Source organism: Takifugu rubripes, chromosome 9 (genome assembly GCF_901000725.2).
Source record: "Takifugu rubripes chromosome 9, fTakRub1.2, whole genome shotgun sequence".
Classification (NCBI taxonomy): domain Eukaryota; kingdom Metazoa; phylum Chordata; class Actinopteri; order Tetraodontiformes; family Tetraodontidae; genus Takifugu; species Takifugu rubripes.
Window position 1 is genome coordinate 11,621,954 of NC_042293.1, and position 25,609 is coordinate 11,647,562.

Consider the following 25,609-nt stretch of genomic DNA (forward strand, 5'->3'; position numbering starts at 1 on the left):
AAAATCACAATTTATTTATAAATTTTTTCAAGGATATTTTTTATATTTTTAGTTCTTCTGGTATTTTTAAAGTGATTAAGTATTCACTTGAACAATTGTTTAAAATAAACATTTTGTGAGGCAAATAAGAGTGATTATTTTAAAATGTTTAAATGATCTTGAAGTATGTTCGGTTTTACCATGTTTACAAGTTTTACATGTGCCAAAAGTCGTGTAATGCTCTTACTTGCCCCGCAAACATAAATTCGACTTCTCTAAAAAGCTCTATGTGTAAAAATTCAATCATAAATCCAACAGTTGCTGTCTTAATTATCTAAAATTAAGGGTTTGTTTGCCAGGGATGAGTAAAAGATCTCTGATGATATTTAAATTTACTGCAGGTTTCATGAGAGCTAACTTTAAACTCCTGGATGTAGGAGGAACATCACACAACATTTCTCTTCATGCGATCGCACTGTCAGTAACGCGCATGACCTGTGTCCACCATTTTGTGATGAGCGTTTTTTTTGTGCACGTTGCCATTTTGAGTTTTGATGGGAGATCCAGGATTTCAGCACAGCGTGTGTCCTCTGATCTGAATGTTAGCATGTAAGCTATAGAGCCATACATACAGCTGTAAAACTTTTCAGGCGCAGAGCCTCAAAGCTCCTTCCTGTTGAACACTGTTGACCACTCATATATGTGAATTTATGATTTTTATTTATTTTTTGCTGCAGTGCTGCTCCTAGCCTCAGTTCTCTCCATATATTCCAGCTAAACTATCAAGTGGCGGTCGCAGCTGGTTGTGTTAGGTGACTGGTGGGGTCAAAGGGCAGGTTGTGTTAATAAGACATGATGTGCTGCCCAGGGACCTCAGTCCCATGAGGGATAACCCCCTAATCGGCGCTAGTTAATGTGTTAGTAATCTTTACCTTTTTAGAGCAAACATCACTGCCGCATTCAATGAGTCCGCTTGGCCTACCGTGTAACGCTTTTGACCTCAGGGTCGTGGCCTTTGTTCCCCTCTCGATGGGGAGTGCCCTCAAAGGTCTTGAGTGTAATAGAGAAGTTGTTTAGACACGTGCAGGGCTTAAGGAAGACCACCTTATAGAGTCTGCTCCTGAAGTGTATAAAATCTGCCGTCGTGCCGACGCGCTACATTTGTGGCGGGCTGTTGTCCCCCCTCGAAGTGCATTAGGATAGACTGGTGGGGTTTTTCTACGCCACATATCACGTCTGATCTGTTGATGTAATGGTGGTTGCTGACCAAGCCTAGAACCGGCTCTCCAACCACCTAATGCTCCCTCGATGCTTACAAATGAGTAAGTGCAAATATTTTGTGTCTGCTGCAGCATTTTATAGCCCTCCTTCCCCTTATTTTTCTTCCCCATAAGAGCAAGAAACTCGAGAGATGCGTGTTTCCGTGTCCTTTTGGTAAAATGGGCCCTTGCAACCTGTGACTGATAGACGTGTTGAGTTTTAATCAAAGACTGAAAATGTGCTCTCTAAAACGCCTGGCAGATTTATTCCTGTGGTTTTAATGTCAGGCCTTACAAAAATGATCCGCATCAGGACGTTTGAAAGTTTTCTGAAAGACAGCAAATGTTTTTTTGTTTTTTTTAAAATCGCTCTCACATGATACCGGTCAGAGTCCGTAACATGGCGGCGCCTGCCATTTTGTTCCACGATGTAATATCAATCGGCCTGATTGACTGATCTCTATCTGCATCACGCACACGTCGCTGCCGCGCTCCCCAGAAACGAATGTGAACAGCTCCTCTCCGCTCATTTCCCCCCGAAAGAATCTGCAAATGTTTACGCGATGTCTTGTTTAGGGACAAGATTCTTAGCAATCGTAATTCGAGGCAAGAAACTACAAGTCGGACATTTTTTTTAAAAAAAAACGGTCTTTATTGTCAGTGGCGAAATATTAGAAAATGAGATTGCAGAATGAAAACATGGAGGATGGGGGGGGGGGGGGCGGGACACAGCAGAGGAGCAATATGAAGGAGCTGAGTGGTTACAGCTGGCAGGCAACCCAAAACCAAAACTGTATCCTCAAATGAACTTGGACACGCTCACTAAGCGTCCATAAACAAAGGTGATCTGGCTGAAACAGCGACGCCTCCCACAGGTCTGAATTGTTTCTGGGTCCTGATTTCCAAAACAATGCCGTTCGGCATGTGCACATTACAGTTTTACACAATCAAGCCATAATGAAGTCATAGGTTTCTCAATTGGTTAAAACCCGTGGCGAGATGTGACGTACGTCTGCTCTCCTTCTAATGGGATTCCATACAGTAGCTCACGCCAACGATCAGGCTGAGCCGAGCTCGTATCTCACTCAGCGAAGGAGAAAGAAGCAAATTGTGGCCCAGTCTACAGTAAACAACGCTGTAATTTCCCCTCGCGCCGTCGATACGTAGCCCGTTTGGCCACCTGTGCCTTTTTTTAGAACTGAAACCTGTGGAGCAGAGAGACGGGCAGAGAGCCGGAGAGTGTTTCTGTGTGTCTGTGTGTGTATTAGTGTGTGCATGCAGAATCCAGCCTCCGCTGCTGTGGTGAGCCGAGGAAACAGGGTGGTGGCTGCACTGTATAAGCAGCCCTCACAAACCGTGCGAGCGGCCGCGGCCATGTTAGACGTATCCGCCCGAGCCGCTCCTCTCGCGCAGCACTCTGTAAAACCAGCACAAAGTTTTCGCAGAGCAAGAGTAAGAAAAGTTTAACCCCCACCTTTTTTTTTTTTGGGTCTCATTTGGCTCTGCTAGGCTTGCAGTCCCCTCTTGCCCTTTTTACTCTCAGCAGCTTATAGAGCAAAAAAAAAAAAAAGAGGGAAAAAATAAAGCAAAACATAATAGTTCCTCAGTACAGACACACTTTATATATCTCCTTCCTTCTTTTCTCTCCTTTTAGAGCTCCTGTGGTTCACGGCCAAGGGGGGAAAAAGGTGAAGCCAAGAGCTCTGCCTTAGCAGTTTTTAGAACCGCGGCCAAAATAGGCAGGAAGTTGTTGTACAATAGCGTTTCAGTAATCTGCCACAAATGGAAAAAGCCAAAACGCTGACCGTCGAGTTGGGAAGGTGGCAGAATGGAGGCAGGGAAAAAATCGTGAGGGAGGGAGAGCAAGAGGACTAGCCTGTGAACGAGTGAAACTGACGTTACAGCAGAGAATAATCATGCCAATCTAAGATGGTGGAAACGGCCATTCTGTTAAAAGATGCCTGTCTGGCTGGAGTAAACCTCCCCTTTAACGGGACAAATTGTCTTCTCTGGGGAAGGAGTTCCCAAAAAGTTCCTCTGAACTGTTAAATGCACTTCTCCAGGGAAGTGGCAGCTGTTTTTCCTCAAGGAAAAGCAGCAAAGTCTCACCCAAAAATGCTTATCAGCCTTTTGACTTTGTGCCAAAATAGCTGCGAGGGATCAGCTGCAGCGCTCGGCTCACTTCGTGACAGAGCCGGCGGAGAGAGGAGGGTTCTGAGCGACTGTTCCCTGCCACATGTTACTGAAACATGCGTGGAGGCTCGTCTTTGTGCCGTGCCCGTGTGCGAGCACGGATCTATTGGAGCCAGTGACTTACGAAGGAGTTAACGGACAGCCCGTTGTCCTCGCAGGGGAGGCTGCTGCATGGACGAGAGCCACGCTTTGGTAAAATTTCGGCTTCATAATTGACTCGACTCTGACAAATATTGCATATTTCAGGGCTCCTTGGTGTGGACGGCCGATTCTCTTTTTCTTTCCACGTCCTTTTTATGAGTTCTCGCGGTGGCTGAGGTACTCTAATGTATCCCAGTATGGCGTGGAAGTGTGCGCACTGCGTCTGCGCGCTGCCGGAGGAGTGGATTTCTGTGTCATTCTTCCTCCTCCACCCCTCCCACAGTTTGCGCTTGCTACCCTCCCACTCTTTCTCTCTCTCTCGCCTTATGTCTCGCCATCTCCCACCCATCTTCTGCTCCCTCCCACCCGTCTTCCCTCCTTCTACCCCATCTCCAGTGCAAATACACTTCCTTGCCGTGTTGGACATGTGATGAAAAAGTGGCCGGTTCGCGCGCTCCACCGCACCTCCTATTTCATCATCAGTAGAGCATTTCTGCCCTTCACTGTGCGCTCGTGGTCTCCTCCTCCTCCCTCGCTCTCTCTCTCTCTCTCTCTCTCCCTCCCTCTCTGCTTTTTCTTCCTCTGTTTCGCTTGCTCCCCTCTTTCTGCTCCAGCCACACGCAAGGGGGAGACTTAGGCTCTGTAAGGGGGGGAGAAAAAAGGAAAAAAAAAAGTCTGCTGCTATTTCTACAGTCAGGGCCTCCCCACAGCCCGCCCTTCCATAGACGAAGCTTCTTTTTTTTTTCTCTCTCACTACTAGCTGGATTTTAACCCTCTGCCTCCAACTAGCTGCACAGCAGCTCTGCAAAACCTGGCAACAAGTTGCTTTTAGAGGCTTTTCTCCCATTTGGTGCATTTGATTTTTGAGCTTCTTTGGATTTTTTGCGCTTTTCTTTCGCCGCTCTCGCGTGTTTGCTTTTTCAAAAACTCTTACAGAATTTTCTGGGGGTTTTTTTTGTTAAAAAAAAAAAAATTATATATATCCCGACTCGTTATCCTCTTGCCGTTTTGATGTTAGTTTCTCCCTTTTGGATGGAAATTTTCGTGTTGGTGTTTCGCCACGTGATAGGCCTCGTTCTACCTGGAGTGCCGGGGCGCCATTTCTGAAGAGTGACCTGCTTGTGGTGAGCTTGTGGTTCGGATGACCACTGTGGATGGCCAGCAGGGAATGTGACCAGTATCCCAGCGCGGTCTAAATCTCTACTTTTGAAACGACGTCCTTCATCGGTGCCAGAGACTTGCGTGAAGTACCACACCTCCTTCGCCATACTTTGCATCTTTTTCCTTCACACATCCTCTCGCTCAGAGTCTCCTGCTCTCCCTTGTTCTCCCTCTTTCACACTAACACGAGTGAGTGCTGTGCTGAGCCGGGGCTCTTTTTCTGGGACAGGTGCCAACTGCAGACAAAAGATATTAAAAAGCAATAAGTGCAAAGCATTTGTAAATGCAGAAACTACAAATAGCTGCAGCTGCGTATCTGAGCATGTTGTGCGCCTGCATGGCGACTTTTTGTGGGTTTTACTCGCGCTAAAAGCAATTTCTCAACCGAGATTGCTGCTAAAGGAAAGGTTTGAGCACTTTGTCATACTTTTTCGAGTCTGTAGTGAAGGCATTTCGCTCTGGAAGAGGGAAGAGGTAATGCGATAGAGCAGTATGTACGCCGTTGAATTATTCATGTGCCCTAGCAAGGCTGTGACGGGACTGGTTTAGTTATTTGCATGCATCAGACATGATGTTTGTCGGTTTGCTAACATTCCTCATTCAAAGACTTGTTAACTAGCAGATGGGCTAAGCTGGAGCCTTGCAGACAGCCTCATGGCCTCCTATTGTTTCAGGCCTCACGAGACCTGGACCCAACCAGTGGCGCTGAGCCGTGCAGCCCTGAGCCAGGGACTCCGGACTGTGGCTAGAAGATGGAGAGAGCCTGAAGGCAACACTGGGACGGGGAGTTAGAGAAGAGGAACAGCACTGATGGGGTTCTTACAAGAACCCCTGAACCCCCTTATCGGAGGCGCAGAAACAAGCACCTACAAAGTCCGGAGCTTCGCATCACGACTGGTTCTGAACAGTTGGGTAAGTGTTTTTTTTGTTTGTTTTGTTTTGTTTTGTTTTTTGGTTGAGAAAGTTTGTGAATTTAACAGGCAACCTGTGTGAAAAGCTAAATAAATAAAAACCAGTTAATACACCTGAGAGTCCTGCAAGAGTCGCTTTTTTACTTAATTGTGCGCTCATCAATTCAAATAAAAATAAAAATCCACACTAATGCCAGTTCGGAGCGCGGCGCGTGCGATTTTTGACGTGTTGGCACGATTCTGAAGGTGATATTTTTCATCATTTGTCATAATTAAAATACATAAAATAGAACTGTAACGCCGCTGCGCTTATTGCTTGAATAATCTGACTCCATAGCAGTCGGTTGATGTGGGGAAGGCCGCGTTTGTGGTGGTATGTTCTAGCAGGCTGGGGGGGGGGGGTGCTCTGGTCTTAGTATGTGCTGTATATGAGCAGAAGAACGTGGTACATCCACTTTTTAATCAGACTAATTCACACAAAAACGCCACCGCGATCAAATGCTCTCGTGAATTTGTACGTTTATTTATGACGGTCACATGGTGGAAGTTTTTGCTATGGGTCTATTTTAATATACAAATAAGAAAAGAAATATTCAAGTTAGCACTCGACTACTTTGGCGTGTACTCGCCTACTTTTAAAGTTAATCGTGGCATTATTTTACGTTCTGAACCTGAACTCTCTGGAGATTTAAAGATTGATTTAAGAAAACAATATGTAAGAAATGTTGAAAATATTGTGAGTGAAATAAACCTCTGAAGTCTGTTTCAATGTTTGCAGGGAAAAAGAAATTCTCAAGATAATTGTGTAAAATCTAAATTTGTTTTAGAGGGGTTACTTTTACACAATGAATGGAAAATTCATGAAATGAGACTTTAAGATTTGCTCTCTATTATAAGAAAACCGCTTTTCATTTATTTTTAAAGAATGCGCTTTCATTCAAATGCTTTACAAGACATTGTAGTTTTAAGCTAAATTATTGCAATTCCTCCTCTTTTTATGTGTTTGTTTGGCTTCTAATGTTTTCAGATGTTCAGCTGGTAAAAGAGACCTTTGAAGGGCAGCTGCATGATAGACCATAAGTCAGTCTATCGAAGGAAGATTCTGTTTCAGTTCACAAAGATGCTCGTATTTTCCTCGTTCTGGTGAATAATAATCGCTGCCTGACCAGCAGTGGACACATGGTTTTGGCTGGCAGAATAGCCCCCTTCCTCCACCCTGAGGCCTTCATGGTAGTGTGTGGCATGGATCCAGAGGAGGGCTGCATGTAGAGAGGCAGATGGCAGCGTGCTGAGGGGGTTTCAGGCTTTTTTTCTCTGTGGAAACGTACACCTGATCAACCCAGTGGCCTGGTGCAGCCCTCACTGAGGCTTCCTTTCAACTGAAGCAAACTGTGGGTTTTATATAAAAAAATACAGATGCAGTCACACACGTAGAACTGACACACGAGTGAGCAATTTAAGCTAAAAATAATGTTTAATTTTGTTTTTAGAAATATGTGATATGGTTTTCTTTTCGTGCCTTTTCTTTCGATGTGTGTTTTTGGGGTTAGATCAGCTTGTGTGTGTGATCTTTTTTTTTTTCAAGTATTTTTCTCTCCATCTCATCACCTATTTTGTTTTTAACACCTGGGAATTTTTATGTATTTTTCCTTTTTTTTTCTGTGACCGGGCGATGGAATAATAGATTTTCAATGTCACTGCAGACACATTTAAGGTAGATGCGGCACGAAAGGTGATTTTTACGTCATAACTTTCTCAAATCTAGTTCTGCAAACTGATTTTTGTAAAGTTGTGCTGACAATATTTTAGTGCAGTTTTCCAAATATATATATTTATAATTAAGCCATCAAGGCTTAATTAAGTTGTTTTTATGTTAATGGTTGGTTTGGCCCATATAGTTTCTCTAGTTCGTATTTAATATAGATATCAATATTCTGTGCGGTATAACAAGACACTCACTTTTAAAACTGTTTACTTTATTTTAATTCTTCAAAACTTTTCTCAAAAGTTCCGAAGTGTGTGTGTGTGTGTGTGTGTGTGTGTGTGTGTGTGTGTGTGTGTGTGTGTTTTTGAGGGAAAGAGAGATTTTTAATAACATTTTTTTTAATGAGCACATGGTGTCACTTCTTTCGACTGATGCTCAAACTTCATACTTAAAAAAAAAAATTCTTTACACAAATTTCATGTATAGATTTAAACTTTAAGCTATGTGGGAAAATGTCTTTCTCTTTTTTACAGATAACTTATAACAGAAAATGGTTAAAAATCTGCCAAATATATATTATGCACACTTAAAAAATTCTCTGAAAATAAACACATATTTAAATATTATATACATCCTATATATAGTCTCTTGACAGTGGCTGCACAGATGGGAACAAGTCACTGTAATATAAGATACCAATATAGTGCTCACGTGAATAATACTGAAAGGCTGAGGTAAACTTTGCAGGACTGTTTGACTGCTACATTTCCTGTCTGTGATGTCTGTGGTCATGTGTGGAGGTGGTGTATCGGCTCTGTATGGACTGCTGCGTGTTTCTGATCGGCGTATGTGGTTTGGGTCATGTGCCAGTGCGCCAATGTTTTCTTACCAGTGTAACACAGAGTAAATGAGTCCGTCACCAGTATAACACAGCAGTGAGCCACCTGCCTCGTCCGTGAAGTGAGCTGGTGCTTGACGATGATGCCATTCTTCCTTCATTTACAAGCGTGCTGTGATGTTGTGAATTCCATCCAATTTGCTCCTGGCTAATGTGAAATCCAGGTTGGCCTGGTGAATGGGGCCAAGCGAGCAGTGGCTGTAAATATATTTTTCTGCCATATGGCAGTGTCTGTTGTGTCTGCCACTTTAGTTTTGCTGTTGTGAGACCAGGGGAGCTTCAAATCCCACCAGGCTGATGTGTATGTCAGGGATCTCTGGATGGCTGTCAGGTTTTTGGATCTGATTAAACGTAGCATGGTCTAATTGTGCACATATTCTTTATATGTACCATTTTTTTATTTAAAGTCTTTATTTGGCTTATTTGGTTAAAATATATAACCAAAAAGTGGATATTTTGGTATTGTATTATCTCAAAAAAGTGGGATGGAAATTTAAAAGAAATGTATTTATCCTGTTTAACCTTGAACAATGGCTAAAAAGTCTGAAAAGTCTGAAATCTGATTCCAAATTTGTTTGCTTATTTTAGTGGTTTCTTTTTTTTGCCATTGTGGTAACGTGCAACAGGTTGGCACAAGCTAAAAGTGCTTTTGCATGTAAATTAAGTTCTTCAACAGAACGTTTGAAGCTGTAAGAAGAGCGAAAAAAAGGAGGGGGGGAGTAGCTTTTGTGTAATCGTGCATTTGTCCGTATGAGTTATGTGTGTGAATATGGAGTTGGCTGAAACTTTAGACTTCATCAAGGTGAATGAGCAGCCGGTTGTGTGCAGAGGCTGGACAGCCCTGCCGTCGCCCACTTGGTGTGAGTGTGGGGGAGCAAATGTGTTGATCCACAGTGGCCACTACAGGCTGCGTGCACTGATGTGGGATCAGCACTGTGAGTGTAGGAGTAAGTAGGCCAGAGCTGAGAGGAAAGGGGAGTTGCTCTCCGATCCTGCAGCATGCACGAAAACGCATAATCTCGCATGCACGTCTTTTGTCTTGTTACTGTCTACGCAGGCGCACATAAACACACACAACAGAGAATAAACAAACCCAAAAATAAATAAATAAATCAAAAATACCCGCTCGACGCAGACGTGGTGATGTCACACTTGCACGTGCACATAAGGTGGCTTCTAAATCTCTTCACCTCATTTCTCCCACCATACATGGAAGCCATTAGTCCATTATGCTGTTGGCTACTGAGGACAGGGGGCATTTTATTCCCCCTGTATTAATCAGGATGTCAGCCGGGAGTGTCACATGTAATCTATCAAGCAAAACCACAGCAGCTCCACAGACACGGTGAGCACAGTCATAATGACATAGTATTGGACCGGGGCAGAGTTTCAAGGGGTGACAGATGATGTAGATTTTCCTCCCCTAACCTCCTCCCCCTCTTTTCCTCCAGATGTTCTGGAGGACGAAACAAGTTTCCCTCAGTTGCGTTACGTTGCGGGCCCTTCGGCTGAGGTCAAGTGTTTTCTTTTAATTAATTTTGTATTTATGTTTTTGTTGTTTTTTTTTTCATGTGAACAACTTTGTCAAAAGCCACTTTCACGGATTAAGTTTTACATTTAAAGTCCTTTTAAAAAGTCCCCAAAACTAACATTTTCTTTGCCTTTGACCCAGGCAGTTTCGGGTTTTGGTGTCTTTGCTCAGAGCAGCATCGCACTTCATCCTGACACACATCATCAGGACAGATACTTGTTTTGTGTACCCGCCAGGCCGAGCGATATTTTTGATAACACCGTGCGACGCCCACTCGCCCTTCCTTTTTCCAGCGCTCGTATAGTTCTTCAATTTTTTTTGGCTTCCTCGCTCTCCGAGGCAATTTAGTCCTAGGAAAAAATGCTGAGTCAGCAAGGTTGTCCTACTTGGAAGGAGAGCGTTGAAACGCTTCTCCTGCAATCCACCGACTCCTAAAAAAAAACGCTCCCCTCACTTAAGCGACCTCATTACCTCCTTAATGTTTGTCGCTGTCGAGCTGAACTACACTGAGCTCCGGAGTCGTTGTTTATGATTTTCTCTTAAAACAGTGTTGAAATGTTGTACATAGGGATAAAGTAGTATCCTGTTGGCAATCCTTGGACAGTTAGCACCCCTCTCCCGTAAATATGGACTAGAATAGGCTCGTTCCAGTCACAGAGTCTGTTGTTACCTGTTGCTAGCGCCGCACACATGCTTTAATCCTCTATAAAACTGCGCCTTTGTTGCTAGCATACTTGAGCAGTGTTTATTTATTGATGAGACACCTTGTTTTTCCTTTCTCTGTCTTTACATGAAAACTGGATCATCTTGGATATGTTCCCCTCGCGCAGCTCTGATATACTTCCCCGCACATTCGCCCTATGCTGACTCATCAACATGCACATGAACATAAACAACATATGCTTGCAGACACAGAGTGCACTGAGTGCACAGCTAGATGAATCTCCCTCCATGTGTTGGAGGAGTTGGGTTACTCATGAGCCCATATCCTGGCAGCTGTCCAAGGCACCGCACTGTAATTACAAACGTTAGAAACAATATATAAAAGAGCCTTCATAGGCAAGGCTGTGTTCTGCCCTGCAATTAGCGTACTTGTTCTGAATTATCGCCCTTCAGCAGCCGCGACTGCTGCCGCTGCACTGATTGGGTGCCTATAATCGACAGTGTTGTCCTCAGCCCGCTAAGGGATAACCTCCAGTCTCTTTATTGTCTCGTAAATTTTCCCCTCGTTTTGGTTTTTCTATTTGAGACGTATCTAATGATGCCTCGTGTCACGTCCCCTATGATCGTCCCGGCGTTTTTGCACCCACACATGCGTGACCGCATGTCAGAAAGGCTCCTCCCACATGAATGCCACGCAGTCTGCGCTTGCCCTCACGTGTGAACGTGAACATACTGCGCCGCGTATGCAGAAAGAAAAAAAAAAAGGGGGGGATTATTACGCTCCCAAGTACGCACATGTGTGCCGCTTCGCCCACGCACATGACACTGGAGGTTTTCAGTAATGCACCGTGCCAAAGTGTGTGCATTGAGTGGGCGCTGCTGGGCAAGGCCAGGGCCACAGCGGAGCTTGTGTGTTGGTGTTGGGTGAGCATGTGGCAGCGAGAGTTGGCCGCTGCTCAGGCCAACAGAGAGGGTGCGATGTGTTACATGCTCCATTAATGAGTTTCCTTGGCCAGGCAAGACCACGGGGCGAGCTTATTAGCAAACAGGCCACAGAGAGGAGCCGCTGCAGGCCTCTGCCGCCGCTCCCGGCTCTCCCACTGATCACGCCGTTCCTGATGTTCCTGATTGTTTTGACTTCCTTCTCTAATGTCAGGTTTTCCTTCTCTCTATCTCCCTCTGGCTCCTACAGGTATGCTGGTGCTTCACTACAGCCGCTAGCCCAAACAACTCAAAGGAAAGTCGTGGATTAACGCGTCGACAGCTGCGGACTGGTGAGTCTCATGATGTAGTTTGATTTGATAGTTTTGTCGCACGTTATCGTGTGTGTGTACCGTCTTAGGTTTTATTGCATGAGATGAGACCTGTCATTAGATGGGCTGTAGCTTTAATTTGTTGTGCAGCCTCTGTTTTTGGATAATGGTAGCTTATTGTGTCTGCATGCTATTTGAAAGGCCAAGTGTTCCCAGTTGCTTTCCAGTGGGGTAAAATTCAACAAAAACCAAAACCCAAACATAATTTTTAATGTGCAGAGAACACTCGAGGGTAAGGTTATTTGTCTGCAAGGCTAAGAAATCCTTGACTTTCTCCGTACCGGAGCCTGGATCTGTTAGAAAATGGCTTCCACTCTCTGCCTTCCAGCTCACCGCCGCCATTTTGTGTGTTGCTGCCAAAGTAGTCAGGTAGCAGGATGAGAGAGACAAAGACAAAGTCCCCGCAAGTAGACGCCGGTATCGAGAGCAAATGAAACCAAAACAGATATGTTACAGAAACCAGATATTAGGGTGGCCCAGGCTTGTAAAAACCCAAAACACTTTTTTTTTTTTTTTTTTAAAACGGTCTTTAATTGTTGCAGACTCGCTGCATACAAACTAGCAGCCTCCTTTCTGGATCCCTCCCAGCTCTTCTTCTCAAAGGGCTGACCTTGGGTGGAGGCCATAAACAGTTCTTTTCCACTGGGGCGACGTGCTGGCAGAGCCCACAGCTGCATGACCCCCTTCCCACCATCAGTTCCCCCCCCAGCCCCCCCACCCCCACCCCGTACCAGCCAGCAGCCTGGTCCTCGTCGCAACACACACACACACACACACACACAACCTGCCCACTCGCAGTCCATGTGCACCGCTTTAAGCTATTCTCATTTACCTGTTTCCACCCTAACCGCTGCATTCTGTTAGCTGCAGACTACAGTCTCAACTGTGCCCATTACAAACCGGTATGCACTTAATAACCCCGTTTCTCTGTGCCCCGCCCTGCACAGTCTACCTACAGTAGCCTACAGCTCCGGAATTCTGCATGTACCACATTACATGTGCAGATGTGATTAAAATCCTCCTCTCATATGACCATGAGGTAGATACGATGTTATGCTCCCAGTAAGTGTTGAACCGCTTGATAAATGCGACCGAGAAATACACACATGAAAGCATTTAGCATATTAGCATGTATGCTCCTCCATCAGTGGAGGATCGGTGGAAAGAGTCAAAAACTGGCTTTTTCGCCAAGTGTACCTGCAGTTGTAATAACGTCTGATTGATTAGCATACTCAGAGTATACGTCTCACTTTAATAACCCAATATCCCGTCTGTTGCACGTTGATTTTTTTCCATGCCCCACATCTGTTTATAGAATTAGCCCTCAAATGTTCAGAACAATTTGTTATCATTATGGAGACCGAGCCAATACTAATTGGTCAAATTAGACCTCTCTAGCCATTTGTCTGTCAGGGACTCTTAAACAACTTGGCAGCCTGTTCCTGTGTCGTCACAGCGAAGCTAACCAGCGTATCAGTTATAGCTCCAAATCTTTGGCAGGAAAATATTAACTTGACAATCAAGATGCAATTTTGCAAGAGTAAAACTCCAATATTTAGAAGGTCACATTCAAGTGTTTTTATTTAGCATGCAATTTCATTCTGATGTGCATTGTAAGAGAAGCGGGTGAAGCAGATGACTTACACGTGGTTTGCTGCTGCAACAGACACCTCGTGAATGTGGTGACAAAATAACAGCATCCACTGTGGAATCCAGGCTTAGGTGTTTATGTGGTGTAGCAAGGGCTTCCACATTGTTCCTGCTTGTCACCAATAAACCCCATTGAACAGGCAGCGGCTTTGCTAAGGTTTCAAAAGACTGTCCCCTCCCCACCTCAACGTTGCCATGTGTTTGCATATGGGACGCCGTGGCCTCCATATTGTGTTTATGGAATTAATTATGAACACTATTGGGTAACCGTGATGTGTTTCTAGGGCATGTCTCTTTAACAAATGGAGAGAGCAAAGCGTGAATGCATCTACCCATCCTAGATTTCTTGGAAATTACACTGTGAAGCTAGCTGGCCTGCATTTGTTTATGGATATATAGAGCAGATGGCCAGGCAACATGGTCACATATCACACACTTGCTGCCTCACTGGCACTTCCACAGATGCATGTGCTTATAGGCAGAACTCTAGAACTGTTGGAAAGAGGTTCAAATACAGAGTAAATCATGTTTATTACTCCGAAGAAATGTCAAATCTCCTCAGAAGGCATTGGTGTGTATTCTCTGTGCTGGCAGTAGTTCTGGAAATATAATCAGTAATAACGATACATCACAAATCAAGCTTGCTAACTGTGGTGAATTGTTGTGTATCCATAAGCTCAGCTGCGAGTTACTGGGATTGTGTAGGGTCCCGCGGCTGTGCACTAGCATAAGGTTTAACAGGCTCTTCAAGGTTAAAGTACGCTGATGCCGCTATGCCTCCTCTGTCAGCTGCACTTCATATCCAGGCAGAAAGGTATTCGTCCCAACATCTAAATATAGCTGGCGACAGATGCAGCTCAATGGGGCACTGCCAAGCTGAAAGGGGCCCCGCAATGAGGCCAGATCCGAGCGTGCAGGGGTGTCAAGACTACAGGCGTATTCTAATACACAGGGAAACCTACAGGTCACTGGGAACCACATGACCGCACACATTTCACCAGCTTCCATTAGCATGGAGCCACGAAGACTGAGCCCGTCGGTCTGTAGATGAGCAACAAAAGAGAATAGTTCATGTGTTTCTTTGTCATGTTTATGTATAACGTGCCGTTTGCACAGGACCTGGCGAAATTGGTGAAATCTGAACTTTAGCTTTTGTTGCTTTAGCACGATTCTGCTCCCTTCAGTGCTCATGTGTGGAGCGTAAAAATATGTATATAGCTGAAATTCTCATTCGTCAGAACCTTTGAACTCGTAGGTCAGGGGCGGAGGACGTTGCAGCACAGATGAGATGGAGACAGATATTGTTATTTTTTGCAGGGGGAGGGGTGAGGAGTGAAGCCAAGTGAAAGTTCCAGCTGCAGCACCTTTACTGCCTCCTGAAAAGAAAAACGAGCACAATCATCGTGATTAAATTGAAGCACTCTTGGAACAGACTCCTGCCAGACCTTCATAAACAAGTATTTTCCATACAGACCTATACATAATCCTGTACCCTGCTGTGCACTCTGCAGGCCTGTGTGTGTGTGAGAGGCTTTCTGTAGTTTCTATGTGTGTGTGTACTGTGTGCGAGATGAGAAGCAGCTGGCAAGACTGTGCTGAGTGGTTTGGGCAACCCCTGCTGCGTGCCCTGTCATTACAATGATTGGGGTCATTTTTTACCTCTAAAGATGGGGCTGGAGGGGGGGCGTGCTGGGATCAACTAACTCTGACTAATCCAACCTTCTTCACCTGGCATGTTTATGGCTCCGCTCAGGGGACAGCGAGTGGGAGATTTTGCTGAAGCCGGTTAATCTCAAAGCCTGACAGGCACAAGCGTGACGTACAGACGCGCAGGCGCGCTCAGCTCCCACGCGGTATCTCCGCATTACCTGCTGCGCCTCCCCGCACGCAGGCCCGGGGGCGTGCACGGAGCGGCGCAGTGACACACCTTCATACGCGCCCCTAAACTCCCTCTTTGTCCAGTCTGCCCACTCGCTCACTCAAGCTCAATATCTCCCTCATGCAGAGGTGACGGAGAGGTCAGCCTGTCTGACTTTGAGCAGAATCCCCCCGTGGCTTGCCCCCGCCGTCCCCCTAGCATGTGTAACAGGACCTGCCCATGCAGCCTCTCCTCGTCCCTCACTCCTGTCCTGTCCTGACTGGCTGCCTCCCTCCTGGCCCTGGTATAAATAGATGGGTTATGCCTGAGCAGGTTCTCTGTGCGTGTGTGTGTGTGTGTGTGTGTGTCTGTGATGCACATGTGGTGCTCTGCCCCGTCCATTTGAATTCCTTCTGTCTGCGACCGCTTCTCCACAACGCAGATTAACACATCCAGAAAGCAGATAAACACTGTTCATACCTTTCTTCAAGGTATTCAAGGAATTCCAGGCCGCATCCTGAAATGAAGGATGGTCACATGTGAAGTATACAGACAAAATACTTGCTGTGGGGGTCCCGACGCCTCCTGATGTAGATCAACTGTGGTTTCTGCAAAGCTTCAAGCCAACGTAGGTGGATAATGTAGAAGTACACAGCACAGCCGATGTGTTTTTATTTGGAGGAGCACTTTCTTCTTCTTGGCATAAAGAGCCACCAGCACCCGAAATATCAGGTTACAGTGTTGCAGCACTTAACGTTATCTTACAAACTCGGCCCCGAAACACACCTCTACTATCGACTGACGGGCGCAGCACTCAGACCGAAGTGTGATTGAAGCGATGTGACATTTTAAGCAGCGCGTGTCTTTTGTGTGAAAACGAGACGAGGCGCGGGAACGTCATGCTTTTGTTTTTCTTCTTTGAAACGCTGACGTGCACGCGCGCGGGTGGGCGGGTGCGTGTGGATGCTTGCGTGCATGTGTGATGGTATTAAAGTTCTTTCCCACAGCGCGAGTGTTTGTGTGGTATTCTGAGAAGGTGAGGTGTAGAAAGCGGAACTTTGCACCCAAGTGCCTCTGCAGAGCTAATGAAAGCTAAAGCGGCGTATCGGTTACACGTGTCCGGCTCTTCTTGCGGAGGAGCTCGATAAATAGAATCCAAGAAATAGAATTTGAGGTGGACGGCCACGAAAGAATGAGGTGCTTTTAGATTTAGTTACGTAACTGGTTTAGCCCACCCCCCCACTACACAAGTGCGGGTCTGTGTGAGTGTGAATATGTCCCTGTCACTGGACGATGGCATTTGGCTTCACTTGAAAGCCGGATCTGTCCTGGACTCCGTGGGTCAGAACCCCAGAGTCATCTACTATATTAGATGGAGGTATGTCCAGTCAGCAGCCAGAGAGGACGTTGTGCTTTGACCCTTACCTTATGAAGCCTGGACCCCGTAGTGTTCCGTAGGGCAGCTCAAAGGAAATCGACCCCGATTTGAGCGGACCGCTGCGGGTGAAGATTCGGCGGCTTTTTAACCTCTCGGATTTCTCTATAAAATATGAACCATACTTCTAGGTCCTTCGACTTTGTTTGGCAGCGTGGCTCCCCTCTGGGTGGGTGTTTCTGCATACCCGCACGTCATGCAGCCACAGCGCTGTTGAATAATGCAAAGACTCGCCGGCGAGCGCACACGTGCACGGTGGGGCCTCTCCGCTCAAGCCATACCTTTCTGCGCTGTGCATTTTGGCTGAGTGCGCAGCAGTAAAGGTATGCGCTGACGGAGATGAGCCCAATAAGTCTGCGCAGGTCGGACGGAAGCTCACAAGGCATGTCTTTTTTTTTTTTTTTCCTTCCAGGAGCTGCAGATGCCACTTTGCGAACCTGCCCAGAGGGAGGCCACGTCGCGCGTGGAAGGAACCATCATGGTGGAGGGGGAAGGGGGGGGGTTACAAGTGGCCCCCGGCACCCACCCGCTGCTGCATGTTACCGAGCAGGTGAGAAACAATAGCAGCTGCTCCCCTCTGCAAGCACGTGGGCGAAGATATGAGCTAGCTCAAACTCGCCCACTGCACGCAAAATGGCTCCTTCCTAACAATTTGTTGAAGTAATGCGTGACATTATTTATTAACTAGTTGTGTAATTAACACAAGTATTCAGAATTTACTCAATCAAGCGGGCTAACTGAAGTCTTTCTGATAGATTTGACTAAGTTCACAGGTCAAATTCGAATATGTAAATCTGCAGGATTTGTCTAGGACACATGCCTCCTGTTGGATTTGAATGTGCCCCCAGCACAAGCCCTGAACCGAGTGACCCAGCCATCACACTGTGTTCTAAACACTCCTGTCAGACTGGTGAGGTGTCCCAGAGGAGAGTGGCATGTGTATTTGTGTTTCTCTGAATCATAACCACTGTTTTGTGCTCGCTGAGGTGTGTCAAAGCGGATTACCTGCATGAATGAGGACAACTTTGTTTTTAAAGACTGTCCTTTGGGGTGAGGTAGTAGGTTGTATAGTTTTAGGGTTATACCCTTCCTGTCAGATAACTATACAACTTACTGTCTTTCCTGAAGTGGCTGTAATATCATCAGATTCCTGAGATGGAGCCTTTTTTTTTTTCTTTTTTGTTTTGGATCGACAGTGAAACGCGCTCGTTTACTCACCGGCTGCTAGGATAAGCTAACTTAGTTCTTGTTAATTTTCTTTTGTGTTTTTTTATAGATTGGAAACAAACTTTCAAGGGTTTTTTCCACATGTCACCACACTCGTATTAGACTTTTTCTTCCTCTTTTTTTAACCCAATCTTGAAACCAAAGTATCCAGGATACTCACAGTACCAAAAGTGAGGTTAGCAACCAGGCTGCTTCAACTGAGCTGCTTCATTTAGATTTATCCAAGTTTAGGAATATTTATTCACAGAAACTGAATAACAGTGTATGTGTAAAGCTTGTTAAAATGTGGAAATTGTGTCGTTATTGCCTTAATCTCCTCTGAAATGATCAGCATTTGTTGCACGAGTGAGGCTGAACGTAGCAGATCATGAATGTTGTGACCTGCTGGACCTTTCTGGTGTTCGAACGGGGTGAGGTAGTAGGTTGTGTGGTTTCAGGGTGGTGATATTGCCCAATCAGGAGATAACTATACAACCTACTGCCTTCCCTGGAGGGCAGCAATCCTTCGCCAAACTGAAAAATGTCCCAACTCAACTCACCAGGCCGAGTCATCGGTACTCATGGATCGGCAGGCCGGGAGGTAAAATCAATGAAATATCATTTTTGTGATTTGGTTGTATTTCCTTTCTCTGAAAACAATAATTAATAAACATTCCCATGATGCACCAGCTTGTCTTTTGCTTCTTATTGCTGTTTTATGGGAGCAGTCAGGGAGACGATAGGCGGCCGCAGGAGCTGCAATGGTGCGTCTGTTACATTTTTTGCTGGGCTTTTATCAGCCCATTAGCCCGAATTAGCCTGAATTGAATCTCGTTATGAGCTCATTGTTGTTGTTTTTCAATTGCAAAGTGTCTGAAAAGCCCTTCGAGTGCCTTCATCCTTTTCTGGGAGCAGCCGGCAGCCCAGACACATCTTACAAACCCGGGGCAGAGCAGATGGAAAGAGGAGAGATCACCCAATCTCACCTCCTGGTTTGCAGCATGATTCATGTGGCAACAGATGATGGTTACAGTCCTCTCTCTCTCTCTCTCTCTCTCTCTCTCTATCTCTCTCCACATAAATACACACAGATACATGACAAGGAGATGCCAGCCGATAGCAGGCCAGTTTTGGACGGCAGACATGCCTCACTGTCTGAGACTGCGGTCCTGCAAAGGGTCAAACTTTGGGTTATCGCTCAGGGTTATTAATCATGCAATGCCAGCTCAATGTTTCATATGGTTTGCAAACTCAGTAGTGTTACTCATCGTTTACAAACAGTGTGGTTAAAATATGCCAGCAGTGTGTCTGGACGTTTCCTCCAGCCATCATATTGAGTTGATTTGAGTGCCAGCCTGATGACATCCTTCCCTGCCTCACATTTTTTCAGGTTTGTAGCCGAGAGCTTTGACACTCACTCCGGGATGTTAGTTTTCCAACCTGCGAGGAACTAATGAAAAGCTTTTGAGGGTCCATCTGAAACACGAGTAAGAATCCGATATTAAACTATTGTTTTATATGAAGCTGCCAGGAATTCTACACGACTATCACGGAGGGGGCTTCTCCAAACCTCCGTATGATGTCATAGCTACACAAATGGAAAAGTGCTATTGATCAAATGTAAGTGGATAGGATTGAGGACTCATGTGGGTAGGCTCCTCAGGAAAAAAAAAAAAGCAAAGTGCATTTTCTAGGAGGAAGAAAACCTAAGCCCACATCTAAATAGATTGAGCCACATTAATCTGTGCCTCACTTATTATGAAATGTAATATTCCCTCTGAAATGTAGGGTGAGGAAATTAAATTATTGGTTTCTATATTTGCCCCTAATCCCATTCACGTCTACTGAACACAGAGTCAAGCATTTTTAATGCAATTTATGACACTATGTGATTTAACAGAATGCGAGTTGACTTTTAGATTGGTGTGACAAGCGCGCCACCTACTGGATATTTAACTGAACTCTCCAGCTTGAGAAGGAGAAGCGTTCCTCAAGTCAGTTAATCATCAAAAGAAATGTTGAATGGATGGATGTGCATTGAAATAACTCAATGATTTGGGAACATAAAATATAATGGGTTGACAAAACACTGAGGCTAGCAGTCAATGATTAAAATCTTTCTTTAGTAGTCTTCTCAAGGATATAATTCTGAAACTGACTTTCACGTGCACATATTTCCATCCGAAGTCTTATGCCAAACGTTTTAAATACACGCGTCATAACGGACTGGCGAATTTGACGTCACCTGCAGTGGCGCTTTTATAACAGCAGATGGCGACAGAGGCCTGGATGACCCCTGCAACCACCCTTCCTGTTGCTCAGCCTCGTTCTTCCGTGTCCTCATCAGCAAATCGGAGATAATAAAAAAAAAATTGAGATACATATTTCACTGTTATTCAATTATTAGAGCAGGATTTGAGGCAGACGGATCTCACATTTAACGTATATCTGCATTTATTCTCTCCAGTCCACCAACACCAGAGGACATTTGAGGCCGTGTGTTAATAAATAGGTCTTATTGCAGTATTGATGCACATCGTTTTGTATTTGGTACAACTTGATCTGATAACTGATGTATCTAAATACCTCTTCCACCAGTATGATTGAAAGCACTTGAATACAAAAACTGGGGCCTCGAGGTGGTTCAAGCAGATTGTTTTGAGGGCTACACCCAAGATGTTCACCAACCAATTGCATTACTTACAATATATTAAATGCATTAAATAGCTTTTTATCTAATAAGCTCATGCATTAATAACTATTGACTATATTTGTCTCGGGAAGGAGATAGTTAAGAGTCTGGGCTGCTCGGTTCACCTACTTTAGTCGAAACATCAAAATAAAAAAGGTTTAATCGCGCAGGAAAGGCGTGCAGAACCCATCACGGTTAGAGGGCGTCAGTCTCCAGAGAAACTACCAAAGGTTTTCTATTCGTCGAAACTATGGGTGTGTCGGGGGGGTGTGCGCCTTCCTCGCGTCAGCGTTCCATCATGACGTCACTTCCCGCGGGCGTGAGATCCGCTGGTCTACTTTGCAGGGACATGGTGGGGGTTTTTGACAGCGCCAACCTGAAAACAAACAAGGACGCGTTTGGGGGTCTGTTTTCTTTTTCCCTTTCTCCTCTCTGCTCTCCATCAAACACCGAGCGCATCTCAACCTCCTCACATTTGATATGGCGCCGTCGGTAATGGGCTGTCTGGCGCAAGGTATGTGTCTGTGACCCTCTTATTTCAATGCAAGAAGTGCACGGTCCTGCAGGCAGCAGCTGGGATTGGGGCTGTATGGGAATTTTGTGACGTGCACGGAGAGGACTGCAGCTTTCGAACTGGGCTTCCTCATCTGGGTTTGCACGATTGTTTGTGCGCATCTCTGCCACAATCGAGAGTTCTTGCAGCCTTGTAGGAGCCATGCTAATGCTCTGAGGCACGCCTGCGCAGCACTTCTCATTCCCAGTCCAAAGAAGGCACTTTAGTTGACTTATTTCCCTCTAATAGCGGTTGTGGGGAATATACGGATCGGTTTTTAGACTATTCGGTTTGAAGTTGAGCAATGAAGTGATGGAAACATGGAGCCCTGTGGGTTCACTTTGTGTAAACACCTGCATGACACCTGTATTACGGTCTCTTGTATGTATATATTGTATCCAGACTGCAGCCATAAACTCTGCACATTAGTCACCTTTATCTTTTACACCAAAATGTGTGTTAGTGATGTTTGGCTCAAGAGCCCAGACCAGGCTAGCTTAATATCTGCTACATTTTACCCTGATCTGCTGCATGTTGTAAGCAGAGAAATTAGTGGCTGCAGGTGTGATATACAGTAGTTGTGTAACATGCTTGGAATCCAAAATGATCTATAAATTAATGGTAAAGCTGCGGAGGTCATTGTAAAAATATTCAGGTCGTCTCTGCAAAATCCTGGTTAAATGTTCCACTTATCTCAGGGTCCTCTCCTTTTCCTTCCACGTCGCTCATTAGACTGCATTCATCACCATTCCGTGAGACTCTTCCAAGGTGCTTCTTCTCACCTGCATTCATTTTGCCTGTTAGCGCGATTAAAAACTAAAGCCGTGTGGATTTGCATTAAACTATAAGGCAGAATTTGGAAAAACTAGCATTAGAGCTTAGTTCCACTCTAGAAATAACTTTATTTCGGAACCTCCAGTATTATTTGTGTTGTTGTTGTGGTTATGGATAAATATTCCAGCCCTTTCCATTCACACAGAGCCATGGTGGAGCTTTTCTCTGTCTGTAGGAATGAACAAGACTTCCTGTTTGCATATAATCTGTAATGAAAATGGAGCTGTGCTGCACACTGTGCTCTCCATGCAGTGCTACATTTGTAACTGGGACTGGCATCTAATTGCAGCCTCCACCGCCACACCTTCTATCCCACACCAAGAAGGTGCGGCACTGCTGCAGCGTGCCGTCTTCTGGAGATTGATGCCAAATGGCTGTCTCTGGGTGTACAGTGTCCTAACTGTCCTCTGCTCTTTGCTGACATGTTGTGAGGTTGTGATGTGATGGTATCTGAGGATGTGCATACTGTGCCAGCAGCACCATCCTGTCTATGCTAACACGCTATCTCATGCAGCAGCTAATATGGTGTTCATTGAATTCAAATGTCCTCAAAATTTAAGCTTCATTTTCTGGACAGGCCTACTCTAAATGGGTGATTCTGTCTTTTTTTTAAGTCAGGTTTGTGTTGGTACGTCATCTTTTGTACCCAGAGGGACGCAGTGCTTTTAACAGTATTATCTTGCATGTGCGATGCCTTCAGGAGCACACTGGAAGCAGAAGTGAGTCCCTGCTCAAACACATTTTTGGACCCGTCTCAAGGAAACTGGGACCAGTTTTTCTGTCTTTTTTTTCTGTAGCTTGTTGCGTTGCAGACTGACAACTTTGTTGTCAGGAACTATAATCAGTGTCTGCCTACACAAACAAGAGTGCAAAGCAGAATTTAACTTCAAACAGGACTTTCTGGTTCAGCACTGTGAAGACTTTAAGTTGTACCTTGAATTTTGAAACAAAACAAAAGCACATTAAGCATCTGAAACCTTGTTCCACTTTTAGATGGAACATTTATTTATTTATTAATGCTTCCAGTAATTTTCTTTATTTATTTAGCACTGGTTCATCACTGACTTAAACTACCGACAGGAAGTGGTTTTTCACTGTAGGTCTCTGTAGGCCAGGGTCTGCGGATCTGCAGACTATTGTCAGAAATAAGTTTGCTTTAATTGAATGTGCAGAACCTCTGAGGGCAGAGAGACAGTCCTGCCCCCGTAAAGTACAAACAGCCATTCACAGTGTAATAACAGCCTTCATCTCCTTTTAAAGAAACTTGTGGGTCTGCACTGATTTAAACAAAGGAAAATCCAAATAATTCAAACAATAGAACACTGTGAGCAGCACGAACGTCTTAGGAGAAGCCTTGTTGTTGTGCTCAGATTGACAATGGCCCCCTCCTCTCACCCATTAATAAACTGCCATCTTAGGGGGCAAAAAGCAAATTGGATTCTAGAAAAGGTTATTTGTCTCTGTAAAACATGCAGCTCAAGTCAAGCAGTCAAGGCTGCTGAAACCCAGAGCACCTATTGTTTGCACCCACCGCTCTTTCCGTCTGTTTGTGGTCACTTCTTTGGTGTTCTTGTTTTGAAGTGTGTGTCCTCTGCCCCAGGTTTGACCTTAACCTGAGCCCGAGCCCTTCGCCTTTGAGCCTGATTTGCGGTAAAGTCCCCTCTGGGCTGAGCAGGATTGAGGCCCTCCAGCCAGACTTACAGTAAGCAGCTCTGAACCTGAGCGCGTCTTTGCTAACGACTGTGGAAGGATGATGCCTTTAAGTTGAATTTGAACTGCGAGGCATCGCGGCGGCAAGCTTTCTGACTTTGACTCGGTTGTCTCCTTCATTCTGCAGCTTTTCATGTTTGGATCTGGATTGTTGCTCTTTACCTGCGTTGCTAAAAAGGTGTAGCTTGGGTGTGACGTATAACTTTTTGAGTGCCTTTTAAACTGCATTTAAATTATTAATTTGATAGATTCTCATAAAGTTTTTTACTTTAATAGTAGACTGTGTTCATCCAGGGAACAACTTTAATGTGGTTTGATATCCTGCTTGTTATTGGATCCACGTACTGAGTATGTTTCCTTCTGAATACAGCAAATGCTTTTATGCCAGTTGTTTCCTATTAATGGAGGTGTTCACCACCTTTATTTGTAATGAAGGTCACCCGGTGAGAGGTTCAAATACTTCAGGCTGTTGCGGGCCACACAGATCCACCCACAAACTCATTCCCAGCGTCTCCAATAAACCAGCTGCTGACATAATGGGTGGAGCTGGTCTTCTAACACACTGAATGAACCTTCAAAATGCTGAAGCAGAACAGAATTCCTGAGCAACTCGTAACAGTGTGCGTAAGTATAAAGTCCTGGAATCCAAGCGCCCTTTCCAAACTGCTTCCACCTCCAGCTTTTCCATTCTTGCAGCACACAGGAAGCCAGAAGAAGAGCTCCGTGGTGCTTTTGTTACACTCGGTGAGCTCTACAGCTGCAGACCTCCCCACAGGCTGGTGTGGCAGCTAGAATGAAGGAACAAGGCCGGGGTGTCAAGCTGGAACATGTAATAAGACGCACAGCTGTCCGAGCGGGGTCAAACAGCCCCGGCGTCGTGTTTTTCTCACACCAACGTGATGATTTCAGCATCGCCGGTTTCGTTTGGGAATGCAGAAGCTCCCTCAGAACCACGTCAAAACCTTGATAACTTCTGTCGCTTTACTTGAAGGCGACTGGTTTTAATGACTTGTTTATGAAATTTAAGAAAAGCGCACATTCGGTCTCCAAAGCGCGGCGAAGTTGAAACTGCAGCGCGTTCGGTCCGAGCGAGGGTATTTTCAGGGTGAAAGATGACTGGTCCATCGGCTCTGGCTCTCTTAGACGTTCTCCACATTTCCCAGTGACAGATCTAAGGTCATCTAGGGTTGAAACTGTTTAGGTTGTGGAGATAAATCTGAGGCGTCGTTTCAGCGTTTCGGGTGGTTTGTGTGGTCTCGGTAACCATGTTGTTAGCAGGTTAAACTGGGAAGTATCACACCAGTCTCCTCCTAGGACTGGGAATGATTTTCTGCAAGATCCTCACAGCTGATTTAACAGCAAGCGTTCAGCTATTGACAGGAAGTTTTCACAGCAGCTGGGCCATAGCGCCGTACAACCCCACGCTGACCCGTTTCCCAGTCTAGAAAAAGGACAGCATAAATAATTGATATCTCGCTGAACGCTCGATTTACTGGAATTTACATACGTGCCGTTGACAACATAAACCTGCTCAGTGCTCAAGCATGTAAACCTGACGGTCCTTGGCGTGCTCTCCAAAACGTTCCATACGTTCTCCAAAATGTTCTTCTGCAAAGAGGCAAAATCTGGAATGGTTCCTTAAAAAACATCCAACTTTATTAAAAACACACCGGGTGCAACGCGTCGGAACCCCTCCCCCAAATTTCTTGTGTCCAAACGCCATTCCTCGTCATGATCCATTAGCAGCTTTGGGCTTTTCCTTCGTGTGCCACCTGCCATCATACATTTTACCATGTGATTGTGGCCGTACAAGACACCCAGATGTCCGTACACACTTTCCATTGTGTAACAATGTACTATTACTGGCTGGGGTTGTGTCAGGCCTTTGCCGTAACACGATACGCTGCCACGTTTCCC

At 45.2% G+C, this 25,609-nt stretch overlaps 1 protein-coding gene and 1 non-coding gene across 9 annotated transcripts in view; both read left to right on the forward strand.

The window, feature by feature from the left end:
• pparab (peroxisome proliferator-activated receptor alpha b) overlaps positions 1 to 25,609 on the forward strand; it is a 48,941-nt gene that overhangs the window by 12,215 nt on the left and 11,117 nt on the right. For 2 of the 8 annotated variants that reach the window (XM_029841129.1, XM_029841122.1), the window contains 3 exons: positions 5,408 to 5,645; positions 11,634 to 11,715; positions 17,110 to 17,247. The gene's annotated coding sequence lies outside the window, so the exon portion shown is untranslated. Of the gene's footprint in view, positions 1 to 1,211; positions 3,624 to 4,702; positions 4,923 to 5,407; positions 5,646 to 11,633; positions 11,716 to 17,109; positions 17,248 to 20,907; positions 21,110 to 23,582; positions 23,685 to 24,127; positions 24,317 to 24,388; positions 24,437 to 25,609 lie in introns of those variants that run through there. The other 6 variants (XM_029841123.1, XM_029841124.1, XM_029841125.1 and 3 more) reach the window with 6 other exon arrangements.
• On the forward strand, positions 17,746 to 17,821 carry mirlet7a-2 (microRNA let-7a-2). Its single transcript, NR_105328.1, has one exon. It is a non-coding gene; the product is annotated as a microRNA let-7a-2 (primary transcript).